We start from the raw sequence: 16359 nt of genomic DNA on the forward strand, positions 1-16359 counted from the left end.
CCGTATACGAGTTCCGTGGGGAGAACTGCCTCTACTCCATAGACTAGAGCGAAAGGTGTCTAGCGAGTGGCTCGATTTGGCGTCATTCTGATCGACCAAAGAACCACCGGCAGCTCCTCGATCCAGTTCTTTCCGCACTTGTGCAGCCTGTCGAAAGTTCAGGTCTTGAGCCCGCGCAGCACTTCAGCATTTTCCCTCTCTGCTTGACCGTTGCTTCTCGGATGAGCAACAGAAGCAAAACAGACCTTGGCGCCAAGGTCTTGGACGTACTGCATGAAGGTGCGGCTCGTGAATTGCATGTCGTTGTCGGTGATGATCCTGTTAGGGATCCCGAAATGGCAAACAATCGACCTGAAGAACTTGACTGCTGACTGTGCTGTCACCTTCCTCACTGGCTGCACTTCCGGCCACTTTGTGAACTTGTCGATTGCGACGTACAAGTACTCAAAGCCCCCGACAGCTCGGGGGAAGGGGCCGAGGATATCGAGCCCCCAGACCGAAAATGGCCAGGATAAAGGGATCGTCTGGAGAGCTTGAGCTGGCTGGTGTATCTGTTTGGAGTGGAACTGGCACGCTTCACACTTGGTTACTTGTGCAGTTGCATCCTGGAGGGCTGTCGGCCAAAAGAAGCCTTGCCGGAAAGCCTTGTCGGCAAGTGCCCTTGCGCCTATGTGGTGGCCACATATGCCTCCATGTATCTCTGCCAACAGCTTTTGTCCATCTTCCTGGCGAATACACTTCAATTTCACACCGTTGAGTCTTCTTCTGTATAGTATGCTATCGACAAACTGGTACATACTTGACTGCCGGGCTACTCTTTCCGCTTCTTCTTGCTCTTCGGGAAGCTCTCCTGTCTGAAGGAAATGGACAATCTGCTGTGCCCATGCTGGAGCTTGTGGCTCGACAACAAGGACTAAAGGCGTATCTACTGCTGCGGGAACATCCGCTTCTACGGCAAGGACTTGCGGCCCTGCCGGAGCTTGATGTTCCCCGGCAAGCTCGCCGGAGCAAAACTTGTCGGGAGCGTCTGCTTCGACGGAACAAACCATAAGGTTTGCCGGAGCAGACTGCCCCTCAGCATCCTTGGTGTTGATCTTGGGGACTTTCTTGGCGGCGGCTTCGGGGAGCTCTGCCGGAAAGTAGTCACCAGAAACCAACTTCCTCTTCTTGCTTTGTCCAGTTGATGGTGTTATGGATGGTTGAGTCAACTTGAGCACAAAGATCCCTGGTTCCACAGGTACTTTTAGTGCGGCGCACTTTGACAGGCCATCAGCAATGTCATTCTGAGCTCTTGGGATATGCTCCATTTGTAGGCCGTCAAATTGCTCTTCTAGCTTCCTCACTTCATCAACATACGCTTCCATCAACGGACTCTGGTAATTCTTGTTCACTTGGCGGACGACAAGCTGTGAGTCACCCCTGACAATGAGCTTTCTTATCCCAAGGTCTGCTGCGATCCTTAGTCCGGCAAGCAATCCTTCATACTCAGCAATATTATTGGTTGCTTGCTCCTTGGAAAAGTGCATCTGGACTACGTACTTGAGGTGCTCTCCGGTGGGCGCGACAAGCAGCACGCCTGCACCGGCGCCTTGCAGCGAGAAGGCACCATCAAAGTACATCAGCCACTCCTTGCTTGTCTCTTTGACGGGGATGCTTGTCTCTGGAATTTCTTCGTCTGGGGTTGGCGTCCACTCTGCTATGAACTCTACCAATGCTCTGCTTTGGATAGTTGAAGTGCTCTCAAACTTGAGGCCAAAGCTTGACAGTTCCAGCGCCCACTCGACAATCCTTCCTGTTGCTTCTGGATTTTGCAGTATCCTTTTCAGTGGAAAGCGAGTGACGACTGTGATCTCATGTGCTTGGAAGTAATGGCGCATCTTTCTCGAGGCCATGAGAAGGCCGAAAAGCAACTTCTGCACTCCAGAGTACCTTGATCTGGCTCCCTGCAGAAGGGAACTGACAAAGTAAACTGGGCGCTGCACCATTCTCTTCTGCATCTTGTTGCGTGTCTGCGCAGATCCATGTTTGTCGGGACAAGAGCTTGCCGGACCAGAGCTTGTCGGTGAAGCCCCCTGCTTGTCGCTGGATGGAACTGCCGTGGTTGCTGGCTCATCATCTGCCTCTCTCTCCGCCACTAACGCAGCACTAACCACTTGATTGGTTGCCGCTATATATAGCAGCAACTTCTCTTGCGGCTTAGGTGCCACAAGTGTTGGAGTGGAGGACAGGTATTTCTTCAAGTCCTGCAGCACAGCCTCCGCTTCCGGAGTCCATTTCATTGGACCTGCCTTTTTCAAAATTTTGAAAAATGGCAGGGCGCGCTCAGCAGATCTAGAGATAAACCTGCTGAGAGCAGCCACACAACCAGCAAGCCTTCGTACATCCTTGACGCGCTTCGGTGCTTCGATCTGTTCAATGGCCTTGATCTTGTCGGGATTGGCTTCAATTCCCCGCTGAGACACGAAGAACCCGAGAAGCTTGCCGGAGGGCAGTCCAAACACGCACTTCTCGGGGTTAAGCTTGAGGTTGATCTTGCGCAGATTTGCAAATGTCTCGTCTAAATCTTGAATCAGGGTTGCCCTGTTCTTGCTCTTGACCACTATGTCATCCATGTAGGCTTCCACATTTCTGTGCATTTGCGGCTCAAAAGCGTGGTGGACTACCCTTGCGAATGTTGAACCGGCATTCTTCAAACCGAAAGGCATCCGTACAAAGCAGTACGTGCCACACGGGGTGATGAATGCGGTTTTCTCTTCATCCCCTTCTGCCATGAAGATCTGATGGTATCCTGAGTATGCATCAAGAAATGAAAGCAAATCACATCCGGCTGTGGAGTCAACAATCTGGTCAATACACGGCAAGGGAAATGGGTCTTTGGGACAAGCTTTATTAACATCAGTGAAGTCAATACAAAGCCTCCATTTCCCGTTAGCCTTGCGCACGACAACAGGATTGGCCAACCACGTGGGATGGAGCACCCCTCTGACAAGGCCTGCTGCTTCCAACTTCTTGATTTCTTCTGCTATGAATTCTTGGCGCTCTACTGCCTGCTTTCTGACTCTCTGCTTGACGGGCCGCGCATGAGGACAGACGACGAGGTGGTGCTCAATCACTTTCCTGGGAACACCGGGGATATCAGACGGTTGCCATGCAAACACGTCGACATTCGCCCGCAGGAAAGCAACGAGCGTGCTTTCCTATTTGGGGTCAAGAGTGGCGCTGATGGTGAAGGTACCACCAGTGCCATCCTCCTTGGCGGACACCTTCTTGGTCTCAGGTGGAGCTGCCATTGCCTTCTTGCACTTGCCGGTGGAGCTCGATGGTGCGTCCTCGACGGTAGCGCAGCACTCCGAAGAGGTGCGCTTGCCGGAGTGGGCATCAGAGCTCTTGCCGTACTTGGTCTTCTTCTTCCCCCCGGGAGCTTCAGCGGCAAGTGTCTTGCGTTCTGCTGCGGCTGCTGCTTCCCGGTAGATCTTGTCGGCACAGATAAGAGCATCCTTCTTGTCGCCAGGGACAGAGATGACACTTATTGGGCCTGGCATCTTCAGTACGTTGTACGCATAGTGAGAGGCCGCCATGAACTTGGCGAGTGCTGGATGGCCAAGGATTCCATTATAAGGTAATGGAAAGTCGGCAACGTCAAACGTGACCCTCTCAGTCCTGAAGTTCAGCTCGCTGCCAAATGTTACCGGCAACGTGATCTTTCCCTTCGGCTTGCTCCTTCCCGGGTTGATTCCTTGAAAAGTACCGGTCTCTTCGAGCTCGCTGTCAGGGATCTGGAGTTTCTGGAGCACCGCGGAGGAGATCAGATTCAAGCCGGCCCCGCCGTCAACTAGCATCTTAGTGACCTTGAGGTTGCGGATTGTTGGTGAAACCAACATCGGCAAGCACCCGACCGCAGTTACGCGATCAGGGTGGTCCTCAATATCAAAGATGATAGGTGTGCTGGACCATTTCAGAGGCCTGCGCGACTCGACGGGTGGTTCTGCTGCGTTAACTTCCCGCACCCACTGCTTGAGCTGACGGTGCGAGGTATGCAGAGAAGCACCACCGTCAACGCACAACACCTCTGTGGCTTTCTGGAACTCCTTCTCATCGGTCTCCTCATCATCTATGTCTTCATCATCGTCATCATCTTCATCCTTGTCGCGGCCACGGGGAGATCTATCTCCTTGCCGCTGCTTGGCCTTGCCGCGGCGTCCTCCTCGGCCGGGACGCTTCTTGCCGGATCCACCAGCTCCTTCCTGGGCCTTCTCCTTGTCGCGCCGCTCGTATTCAGCTTTCTGTTGCTCAACAACCTGCTCGACCTTCTTGCAGTTCTGAAGATCATGGCCCTTGGTGCGGTGAATCTTGCAATACTGCTTGTTGGTGCCGTCCTGCTTGTCGGCGGCCGCCATCTCCGCGGCGATCTCCTTGCCGGAGTCACCAGCTTTGGCTTTCTCGGCGCCGCCTCCGTTGCCCGACTGCTCAACAACTAGCACTTCTTTGCCTTTTCTCCTTCTGTTGTTCCGCCGCTGGTTTTTCCTTGCCAGGGCAGCATCTTCACTGTCAGATCCCCCCACTCCTATATTTTCTCCGGGGAGTCTTCTCCCTTCCTCAGCACGTGCACACTTGTTGGCCAATGCATATAACTCACTGACGTCCCTGATCTTGCACATCACCATTTCCTCCCGCATCCTGCGGTTCCGCACGTTCTGATGGAACGCGCTGATCACCGCGGCAGGGTGGACGTCTGGGATGTTGTGCTACACACTACTGAATCTCTGAATGTACTTGCGCAGGGGCTCTCCTTCCTTCTGGGCGAGCAGATGAAGATCACTCTCCTGGCCATGAGGCTTGTGTATGCCTGTAAAGGCGCCGACAAACTGATGGCACAGATCAGCCCAAGAGGATATGGAGTTGTCCGGCAAGTGCATGAGCCAGGATCTGACATTGGGCTTGAGCACCAGCGGGAAGTAGTTGGCAAGGATCTTGTCATCCCGTCCCCCGGCAGCCTGCACCGCAATGGTGTAGATGCTGAGGAACTCTGACAGATGCGTCTTGCCGTCGTACTTCTCCGGTACATCTGGCTTGAAGTTCTTTGTGCTGGGCCACTGGACTTGCCGCAGCTCACGAGTGAACGCAGGACAACCTACCGCGTACGGCAGATCGCCTGGTTCCCCTGGCGCATGCATGTCAACAGAGAGCCCAGCGCGCTTGTCGGATTGACGACGCGCTTCTCTCCAGCGCTTGATACGGGTTCGAGCGTCTTCTTGTTGTCGATCATGAAGAACTTGGCGCTGATCACAACGAGCTCGTGGATCCCACGATGCAGTGGAGTCGCTGTCGAGGTGGATTCGGCGAGTCGGTGATCTTGGCCTTCGGGGCGGTGATTGCATGGTAGTCGCACCTCCGCCCGTTTCGTTGCCACCGGCTCGCGCCCGGCAGCTCTGCCGCGGCGGCGACGCGCTCGGCTGCCGTGGAGTGTCGCCGTTGGCGTAGCCGATGAGACTCTGAATGGTGGCCCTCCATTCGTCGGTCTTGTCCGCCGTTGGAGGGTAATCTAGGAGCAGTTGAGCTCGCGCCAAAGCTTCTGCTGGAGTGGTGGGTGGCGGTGGCGGACGGCGCGAGGAGCAGGACGTGCTCGAACTTCTAACTATGTTAGAAGGAGCAGTATCCCGTCCAGGCGACCGTGCCTCGCTCATGCCAGCACGCTGGCGTGCATGCTGGTCTTGAGCGCCTCGAGATCCACCAACTTGGACTTGGGCTATCATGCGTATGGCACTGCTAGTGCCATGACGCTGTTGATCTTGCGCCTCCTGAGAGTGGCGCGGAACATCTACGGTCGCCGAGGTTTGTGCAGCCTTGTTCTTGGACCTGGCAGCATTATGAGCTTCCTCGTCGACGTCCATTCTTCCGCCGGCGTCCATTCCACCATCCGTTTGCTCCAACGGTGGCGGAAACGACGTGGACGGAGCGGCTGCCGCCGAAGTCTTCTTCTTCGGTGGCATGTTGATGAAGGGAATGAAGATCTAGCTCGTGTGAACGCCGGATCGGGTTCACACAATCTCGACGCCCCCTGCCTGGCGCGCCAAAGATGTCGGGGAAACTGATCCACGAACACCTATGGGGATCGGCGGACCGAGCCCCTTTCGATTCGGTGAGGGCGGAGGTCGAGCAAAGAGCGGATCGAGGCGGTACACACGAGCAGTTTACCCAGGTTCGGGCTGCACGGATGCGTAAAACCCTACTCCTGCTTGCTAGATTGTATTGAATCCTTGCTCAGGAGCGATGAACGCTATTAGACTGAGCGTGGGAGTGTTTCTGGTGTTTCGAATGAGCCGAACCACCAACTAACCGAACCGCGAACCCCTTCTACGTTGCGCATGGGCCTCCTTTTATACTCTCAAGGGGTCACCGACAGGTGGCAACGTAGACGAGAGGGGTAGAAATGGAAAAAGAATGCGGTAGCTGCACCTACCGCTACTGTAGACACAGTGCACCCTACCTAACTCTGACGGTAGGGGACAAGGGCATTAAATGTCCGTCTGAGTCGCCCAACAGTGCAGAAAAGCGATCGTTAGGGGCGCCACCGTTCGCCACGATGGCCTTCTTGTCAGCTTTGCATGCCACTGCGCACTGCTGGCTGCACAGCCTCCCGCCACGCGCGCCTGGGGAGGCCCCCAGAGCGACACATTGGTGGATGCGCTGGAGCGTGGGCGCAGAGTGGCCGCCTGCCGCGGCAAGTGCCTTGCCGCTGCTCTTGTCTTGTCGGGTCCGGAAGCTCGTCGCTCGTCGGGCCCCGAGGTACCTTGGTGGGTCTTCCCGGCAAGCTCCTCTTGCCAGGGCCTTGTTGCCTTGCCGGAGTGCGTGGCGCATCGCGGCAAGTTCTTTGGAGTGCCTTGGTTGGCCTTCCCGACAAGCTCCTCTTGCCGGGGTCTTGTCCTTCCCGACAAGCTCTTCTTGCCGGGGCTTTGCCTTCTCAGTCAAAACACTTTGTTCTTAAATGGCTCCAAGGGAACCTTGGAGGGTCTTTGGCGTTCGCCCGGCAAGCCTTTGCCGCGGGGTGCTGCAACTGCTCGTGCACAAGTTCGGGATACTAAGGTACCCCTACTTTAGTACACCGACATACCTCATATCCGAAGGCAAGATCTTTGTTGCCAAGAATGGATCCTTTCTAGGGAAAGAGTTTCTCTCGAAAGAAGTAAGTGGGAGGAAAGTAGCACAACTCAGGAAGATGTTTCTGTGGTGTCTGCACCGACTAGAGAGGAAGTTAACGATGACGATCATGAAACTTCGAATCAATGTACTATTGAACTTCGTAGGTCCACGAGGACACGTTCAGCACGAGAGTGGTACGGCAACCCTGTCCTGGAAATAATGTTGTTAGACAACGGTGAACCTTCGAACTATGAAGAAGCGATGGCGGGCCCGGCTTCCAACAAATGGCTTGAAGCCATGAAATCCAAGATAGGGTCCATGTATGAAAACAAAGTATGGACTTTGAAAAACTTGCCTGATGATCGGCAAGCCATAGAGAATAAATGGATCTTTGAGAAAAAGACTAACACAGATGGTAATGTGAGCATCTATAAGGCTCGACTTGTCGCTAAGCGTTATCGACAAGTTCAAGGGGTTGACTATGATGAGACCTTCTCACCCGTAGCGAAGCTGAAGTCCATCCAAATCATGTTAGTAGTTGCCGCATTCTACGATTATGAGATATTGCAAATGGACATCTGCTACGTCTTGAGCTTGCGTTGGTTTTCCTTGAAGAGGAAAGGGTGATGCAACAATAGTAGCGTAAGTATTTCCCTCAGTTTTTGAGAACCAAGGTATCAATCCAGTAGGAGGCTCCTCAAAAGTCCCACGCACCTACACAAACAAACAAAGAACTCGCAACCAACGCAATAAAGGGGTTGTCAATCCCTTCACGACCACTTGCAAAAGTGAGATATGATAGAGATAGTATGATAAGATAAATATATTTTTGGTATTTTATAATATAGATGCAAAAAGTAAAGATGCAAATAAAAGTAGATTGAAAGCAAATATGATAAAAGATAGACCCGGGGGCCATAGGTTTCACTAGAGGCTTCTCTCAAGATAGCATAAGTATTACGGTGGGTGAACAAATTACTGTCGAGCAATTGATAGAAAAGCGAATAATTATGAGATTATCTAGGCATGATCATGTATATAGGCATCACGTCTGCAACAAGTAGACCGACTCCTGCCTACATCTACTACTATTACTCCACACATCGACCGACTCCTGCCTGCATCTAGAGTATTAAGTTCATAAAGAACAGAGTAACGCATTAAGCAAGATGACATGATGTAGAGGGATAAACTCAAGCAATATGATATAAACCCCATCTTTTTATCCTCGATGGGAACAATACAATACGTGCCTTGCAACCCTTTCTGTCACTGGGTGAGGACACCGCAAGATTGAACCCAAAGCTAAGCACTTCTCCCATGGCAAGAAAGATCAATCTAGTAGGCCAAACCAAACTGATTATTCGAAGAGACTTGCAAAGATAACTCAATCATACATAAAAGAATTCTGAGAAGATTCAAATATTTCTCATAGATAAACGAGATCATAAACCCACAATTCATCGGATCTCGACAAACACACCACAAAAAGAGCTTACATCGAATAGATCTCCACAAGAGAGGGGGAGAACATTGTATTGAGATCCAAAAAGAGAGAAGAAGCCATCTAGCTAATAACTATGGACCCGAAGGTCTACGGTAAACTACTCACAACTCATTGGAGGAGCTATGGTGTTGATGTAGAAGCCCTCTGTGGTCGATTCCCCCTCCGGCAGAGCACCGGCAAAGGCTCCAAGATGGGATCTCGTAGATACAGAAGGTTACGACGGTGGAAATTGTGTTTCGTTGGCTCCCTGGATGTTCTCGGGGTACGTAGGCTTATATAGGAGGGAGAAGTACGTCGGTGGCCGCCCGAGGGGCCCATGAGATAGGGGGGCGCGCCCAGAGGGGGTGGGCACGCCCTCGTGTCTCGTGGGTGCCTCGGCTGCTTCTTGACTGGCACTCCAAGTCCTCTGGATCACGTTCGATCCAAAAATCACGCTCCCGAAGGTTTCATTCTGTTTGGACTCCATTTGATATTCCTTTTCTTCGAAATACTAAAATAGGCAAAAAAACAACAATACGGGCTGGTCCTCCGGTTAGTAGGTTAGTCTCAAAAATGATATACATGTGTAAAATAAAGCCCATAAACATCCAAAAGGAGTAATATAATAGCATGGAACAATAACAAATTATAGATACGTTGGAGACGTATCAACGTCAAAACAGCATTCCTTAATGGTTTCCTTAAGGAAGAATTGTATATGATGCACCCGGAAGGTTTTGTCGATCCTGAGAATGCTGACAAGGTATGCAAGCTCCAGTGCTCCATCTATGGGCTGGTGCAAGCATCTCGGAGTTGGAACCTTCGCTTTGATGAAATGATCAAAGCGTTTGGGTTTATGCAGACTTATGGAGAAGCCTGTGTTTACAAGAAAGTGAGTGGGAGCTCTATAGCATTTCTCATATTTTATGTGGATGACATACTATTGATGGGAAATGATATAGAACTTTGGGAAAGCATAAAGGCCTACTTGAATAAGTGTTTTTCAATGAAGGACCTTGGAGAAGCTGCTTACATATTAGGCATCAAGATCTATAGAGATAGACCAAGACGCCTCATTGGCCTTTTGCAAACACATACCTTGAGAAGATATTGAAGAAGTTCAATATGGATCAGTCCAAGAAGGGGTTCTTGCCTGTATTGCAAGGTGTGCGATTGAGCACGGCTCAATGCCCAACCTCGACAGAAGATAGAGAAAAGATGAGTGCATACCCTATGCCTCAGCCATAGGGTCTATTATGTATGCCATGCTATGTACCAGACCTGATGTGAACCTTGCCGTAAGTTTGGTAGGGAGGTACCAAAGTAATCCCGGCATGGAACACTGGACAGCGATCAAGAATATCCTGGAGTACCTGGAAAGGACTAAGGATATGTTTCTCATTTACGGAGGTGACGAAGAGCTCGTCGTAAAGGGTTACATCGATGCTAGCTTCGACACAGATCTGGATGACTCCAAGTGACAAACGGGATACGTGTACATTTTAAATGGTGGGGCAGTCAGCTGGTGCAGTTGCAAGCAAAGCTTCATGGTGGGATCTACATGTGAAGCGGAGTACATAGCAGCCTCGGAGGCAGCACATGAAGCAGTTTGGATGAAGGAGTTCATCACCGACCTAGGAGTTATTCCAATGCGTCGGGCCCGATGACTCTCTTCTGTGACAACACTGGAGCTATTTCCCTTGCCAAGGAGCCCAGGTTTCAAAAGAAGACCAGGCATATCAAGCGTCGCTTCAAATCCATTCATGAATATATTCAAGATGGAGACATAGATATTTGTAAAGTGCATATAGATCTGAATGTCGCGGATCTGTTGACTAAACCTCTTCCACGTGGAAAACATGATCAACACCATAACTCTATGGGTGTTCGATTCATCACAATGTAACTATATTATTGACTCTAGTGCAAGTGGGAGACTGTTGGAAATATGCCCTAGAGGAAATAATAAATTGGTTATTATTATATTTCCTTGTTCATGATGATTGTCTATTGTTCATGCTATAATTGTATTAACCGGAAAATGTAATACATGTGCGAATACATAGATCGTAATATGTCCCTAGTAAGCCTCTAGTTGACTAGCTCGTTGATCAATAGATGGTCATGGTTTCCTAACCATGGACATTGGATGTCATTGATAACGGGATCACACCATTAGGAGAACGATGTGATGGACAAGACCCAATCCTAAGCATAGCACAAGATCGTGTAGTTCGTTTTGCTAGAGATTTTCTAATGTCAAGTATCATTTCCTTAGACCATGAGATTGTGCAACTCCCGGATACCCTAGGAAGTCTTTGGGTGTACCAAATGTCACAATGTAACTGGGTGGCTGTAAAGGTACACTACAGGTATCTCCGAAAGTGTCTGTTGGGTTGGCACGAATCGAGACTGGGATTTGTCACTCTGTTTGATGGAGAGGTATCTCTGGGCCCACTCGGCAATGCATCATCATAATGAGCTCAATGTGACTAATGAGTTAGCCACGGGATCATGCATTGCGGAACTAGTAAAGAGATTTGCTGGTAACGAGATTGAACGAGGTATGGGGATACCGACGATCGAATCTCGGGCAAGTAACATACCGATGGACAAAGGGAATTGTATACGGGATTGATTGAATCCCCGACATTGTGGTTCATTCGATGAGATCATCGTGGAACATTTGGGAGACAACATGGGTATCTAGATCCCGCTGTTGGTTATTGGCCAGAGAGATGTCTCGGTCATGTCTGCATGGTTCCCGAACCCGTAGGGTCTACACACTTAAGGTTCGGTGACGCTAGAGTTGCTATGGGAAATAGTATATGGTTACCGAAAGCTGTTTGGAGTCTCGGATGAGATCCCGGATGTCACGAGGAGTTCCATAATGGTCCTGAGGAGAAGATTTATATATGGGAAGTCCAGTTTCAGTCACCAGCATGGTTTCGAGGGTTATCGGTATTGTACCGGGACCACTGAAAGGTGTCCAGGGGTCCATTGGGTGGGGCCACCTGCCTCGGGGGACTTAATGGGCTGAACAAGGGTGGGAACCAGCCCCCGAGTGGGCTGGTGTGCCCCCAATGGCCCAAGGCGCCTAGGGTTAGAAATCCTAGGGGGTGGGGGCGCCTCCCACCGAACTTGGGGGGCAAGTTTCCACTTTGGCCGCCGCCCCCCCTCTAGATGCATCTAGGGGGGCCAGCCCCCTCTCACTTCACCCTATAAATAGAGGGGGTGGGAGGGCAGCCGCACCCTTCCCCTGGCGTAGCCCTCCCCCTCTCCAACATCTCCTCCTCATCCTCCATAGTGCTTGGCGAAGCCCTGCCGGAGAACCACGAGCTCCACCACCACCACGCCGTCGTGCTGTCGGAGTTCTCCCTCAACTTATCCTCTCCCCTTGCTGAATCAAGAAGGAGGAGACGTCCCCGGGCTGTACGTGTGTTGAACACAGAGGGGCTGTCCGTTCGGCGCTTGATTGGATCTTCCGCAATTTGAATCACCACGAGTACGACTCCATCAACCGCGTTCTTGTAACTCTTCCGCTTAGAGATATTCAACGGTATGAAGATGCACTCCCTCTCTCTCGTTGCTAGAATCTCCTAGTGTCAGCGTTCTGGGAATGGGGGTCCCCAGACTTACCTGCCTGCGTCCGACGGCGTGGCTCAAGGGGTGGCCCAGTACGGCCCGTCTACATCAACCCAAGCTCAAGACCCTCGCTAGGGGCCAAGCCTCGCAGGGCAGACGATGCAGGGCTTCCTCAGGGGCGGCTGAGGGAGTCCTAGATTAGGGGGTATCCGGACAGCCGGCCTATATACTTTGGCCGGACTGATGGACCGTGAAGATACAAGACTCAATACTTCGTCCCGTGTCCGGGTGGGACTCTCCTTTGTGTGGAAGACAAGCTTGGCGATCCGGATATTAGATCTCCTTCTTTGTAAACGACTCTGTGTAAACCCTAGCCCCCTCTGGTGTCTATATAAACCGGAGGGTTTGGTCCGTATAGAGACAATCATAATCATCATAGGCTAGCTCCTAGGGTTTAGCCTCTACAATCTCGTGGTAGATCAACTCTTGTAATATTCATATCATCAAGATCAATCAAGCAGGAAGTAGGGTTTTTCCTCTATCGAGAGGGCCCGAACCTGGGTAAAACATCATGTCCCTTGCCTCTTGTTACCATTAGCCTTAGACGCACAGATCGGGACACCCTACCCGAGATCCGCTGGTTTTGACACCGACATTGGTGCTTTCATTGAGAGTTCCTCTATGTCGTCACTGCAAGGCTCGATGGCTCCTTTAATCATCAACAACAATGCTGTCCAGGGTGAGACCTTTCTCCCCGGACAGATCTTCGTGTTTGGCGGCTTCGCGCTGCGGGCCAATTTGCTCGGCCATCTGGAGCAGATCGACAGCTACACCCCTGTCCATCAGGTCAGGTTCGGAAACTTGAACTACACGACCGATACCTGCGGAGACTTGATCTTCGACGGATTCGGGCCTACGCCAGGAGCGCCGAACGGTCACGATGAGCACGGCTTACACCTGCTGTCAGACAATACTCGGGATATCGCACCTACAGGAGCCCCAGACCTAAATCCGGGGCAGATTGCATCGTCCGAGGACGGGTGGATGGACCCTGCCCCGGAGGCCGCACACTCATCGGCCGTAGAGCCAAACACAGACTTCATCCCCAAGGAAGCATGTGTCTCCGGACCCCTGGACTCATGTCCGGTTCTAGGTCCCAGACCACACGCTCCCGAGCCCGCCGATTCTGGATGGGCTCCGGCAATGGAATTCGACGCTGCGGATATCTTCCAGTACTCGCCCTTTGGCGACATGCTGAACTCATTAAAGTCTCTCTCTTTGTTAGGAGACTCTTGGCCGAACTATGTCCGGCTCAAGGGGGAAGAAGGCGACGAGGAAATTCCTTGCCCACCCACCACCCACGTCATAGCCACTGTTGACGACGTAACAGACATGCTTGACTTCGACTCCGACGACACCGACGGTATGGACGTCGGCGCAGGAGACGATTCAGAACCACCACCCACGGGGCGCTGGACTGCCACCTCATCATATGATATATACATGGTGGATACGCCTAAGGAGGACGATGGCGACAAAACGGAGGATAAAACCCCCGGACAAAAGCCAAAACGATGGCACAGATGCCGCTCCAAGTACAGCCACAGTAAAAGTAGCGATAAGCACTAGAAAGATTGACACCCCAGTCAACTCCGAAGGCAACAACAACCTAGCGATGGAGCAGGATGAGCGAGGTCACGCCGAACATATCCCGGAGTAGACGCCCAATCACGGTGACCCCGAGGGACGAACTTAGCAAACTGCCCTAGGACAGGAGCACAGTCCGGACGACGACGCATTCATCATCCCAGAAACACGTTTGGAACGAGATAACTTCCACAGAAGGCTTATGGCCACTGCGAGAAGTCTAAAGAAGCAGAAGCAAAGGCTTAAATCCGCACAGGAAACGCTCAATCGCAGATGGAATAAAGTGCTAGACACTGAAGAAAAATACGGCGACGATCGCCACACAAAGAGCTACCCAAGCGCAAGCTGCTGCCAGAATTCGATGACGAGGCCGTTCCGCCGAAGAACAATACGACCAGTAGGCCGGACCAACCACTTCATAACCATAATAGAGCAACTACTGACGCCGCACACGATTTACGTGAGCTCCTGGATAAAAAGGCTGGCGCAACAAGGTCCATCTACAGATCTAGAGGACACGCCACGACGCAGGACTATGGTCACCAAAACGATCAGACTGATCGAGTACCAGTTCGGAATCAGCACCGGACACAACAACAGCCAACGGCATGCCACAACACATCCAAATACAGAGGGGCTGCTCACCCTCTGTGCTTCACCGAAGAGTTACTGGACCACGAATTTCCACAGGGTTTTAAACCTGTGAACATAGAGGCATATGACGGAACGACAGACCCCGGGGTCTGGATTGAGGATTTTATCCTGCATATCCACATGGCTCGTGGGGACGACCTCCACACCATCAAATACCTTCCCCTCAAGTTGAAGGGACCAGCTCGACACTAGTTGAAAAGCCTCCCCGAAAATTCAATCGGAAATTGGGAGGAACTCGAGGATGCTTTCAGGGCCAATTTTCAAGGGACCTATGTCCGACCTCCAGACGCGGACGATTTAAGTCACATAATTCAACGGGCCGGAGAGTCCGCATGCAAGCTTTGGAACAAATTCCTCACTAAGAAGAATCAAATTGTCGATTGTCCGGATGCTGAAGCCTTAGCGACCTTCAAGCACATATCCGAGACGAGTGGCTCGCCGGACACCTTGGCCAAGAAAAGCCGAGGACAATGGCAGGCTTAACAAGCCTTATGACCCACTTTTGCGCGGGTGAAGACAACTGGTTGGCCCATAGAGGCACCAGCGACCCAAGTACATCCGAAATCAGGGATGGCAACGGGAAGCCATGGCGTAATAAAAACAAACATCGAAACAAGGAAGAAAGTCCGGACAACACAACGGTCAACACCGGATTCAGGGGCTCTCGACCCAGTCAACAAAAGAAGCCATTTAAAGGCTGCAAAGAGGGACCGTCCTGCCTGAACAAAGTCCTGGACAGACTGTGCCAAATTCATGGCACCCCCGAAAAATCTGCGAACCACACTCACAAAGAATGCTGGGTCTTTAAGCAGGCCGGCACATTAAATGCCGAACACAAGGGAAGGGAAACACCAAGTGAAGACGAGGATGAGCCTCGCCAACCGAACACTGGGGGACAGAAAAAATTCCCACCAGAGGTAAAAATAGTAAACATGATCCACACGACTAACATACCCACGAGAAGGCGCGACCGCGCGCTCAGAGACGCATACGCTATAGAGCCCGTCGCCCCCAAACTTAACCACTGGTCGGCCTGCCCGATCACCTTCGGTCACAGGGGCTACCCGACTAGTATGCGGCATGGAGGATCAACTACCTTGGTGCTCGACCCAATAATTGACGGATACCATCTCACTCGCGTCCTCATGGATGGCGGTAGTAGTCTTAATCTAATATACCAGGACACTGTTCGCAGGATGGGGATTGATGTAACGCCCCGGATTCGATGCGCCAGGTGTCCACCAGTTATTCGCCGTCTTTGCCATGTAATTTGCTTGTGTGTTGCATTTTATCATGTCATCATGTGCATTTCATTTTGCATACGTGTTCGTCTCATGCATCCGAGCATTTTCCCCGTTGTCCGTTTTGCAATCCAGTGCTCCTATGTCCTCCGGCGTTCCCCTTTTATCTCTCGTTGTGAGTGCGTGTTAAACTTTCTCGGAATGGCCCGAGGTTTGCCAAGCGGCCTTGGTATAGCACCGGTAGACCGCCTGTCAAGTTTCGTGTCATTTGGAGTCCGTTTGATACTCCAACGGTTAACCGCGTAGCCCGAAACCCCCCTTTCTCTTTGCAGACCAACACCCTTCCAAAGTGGCCCAAAACATAGCAAACTCCCCTCCATGCTCTCGGTCGTCCGATCACGATCACGTGGCCAAAAACCGCTCCTCATTTGGACTCTCCTAGCTCCCTCTACCTATATAAAGGCCCTCCCCTTCCATTTTCGCGGACGAAACCCTAGCAGTCATCTTCCCCCGCCGCCACCGGACATGTCCGCCCGCCACCGGACAAAGTCCGCCGCCGCGCCCGCAGCGAATCAAGCCTCTCCACGTGGCGCCCCGTGCGTCCCG

The sequence above is a fragment of the Triticum aestivum genome, chromosome 5B, assembly GCF_018294505.1.
Source record: "Triticum aestivum cultivar Chinese Spring chromosome 5B, IWGSC CS RefSeq v2.1, whole genome shotgun sequence".
In the NCBI taxonomy this organism is placed as follows: Eukaryota; Viridiplantae; Streptophyta; class Magnoliopsida; order Poales; family Poaceae; genus Triticum; species Triticum aestivum.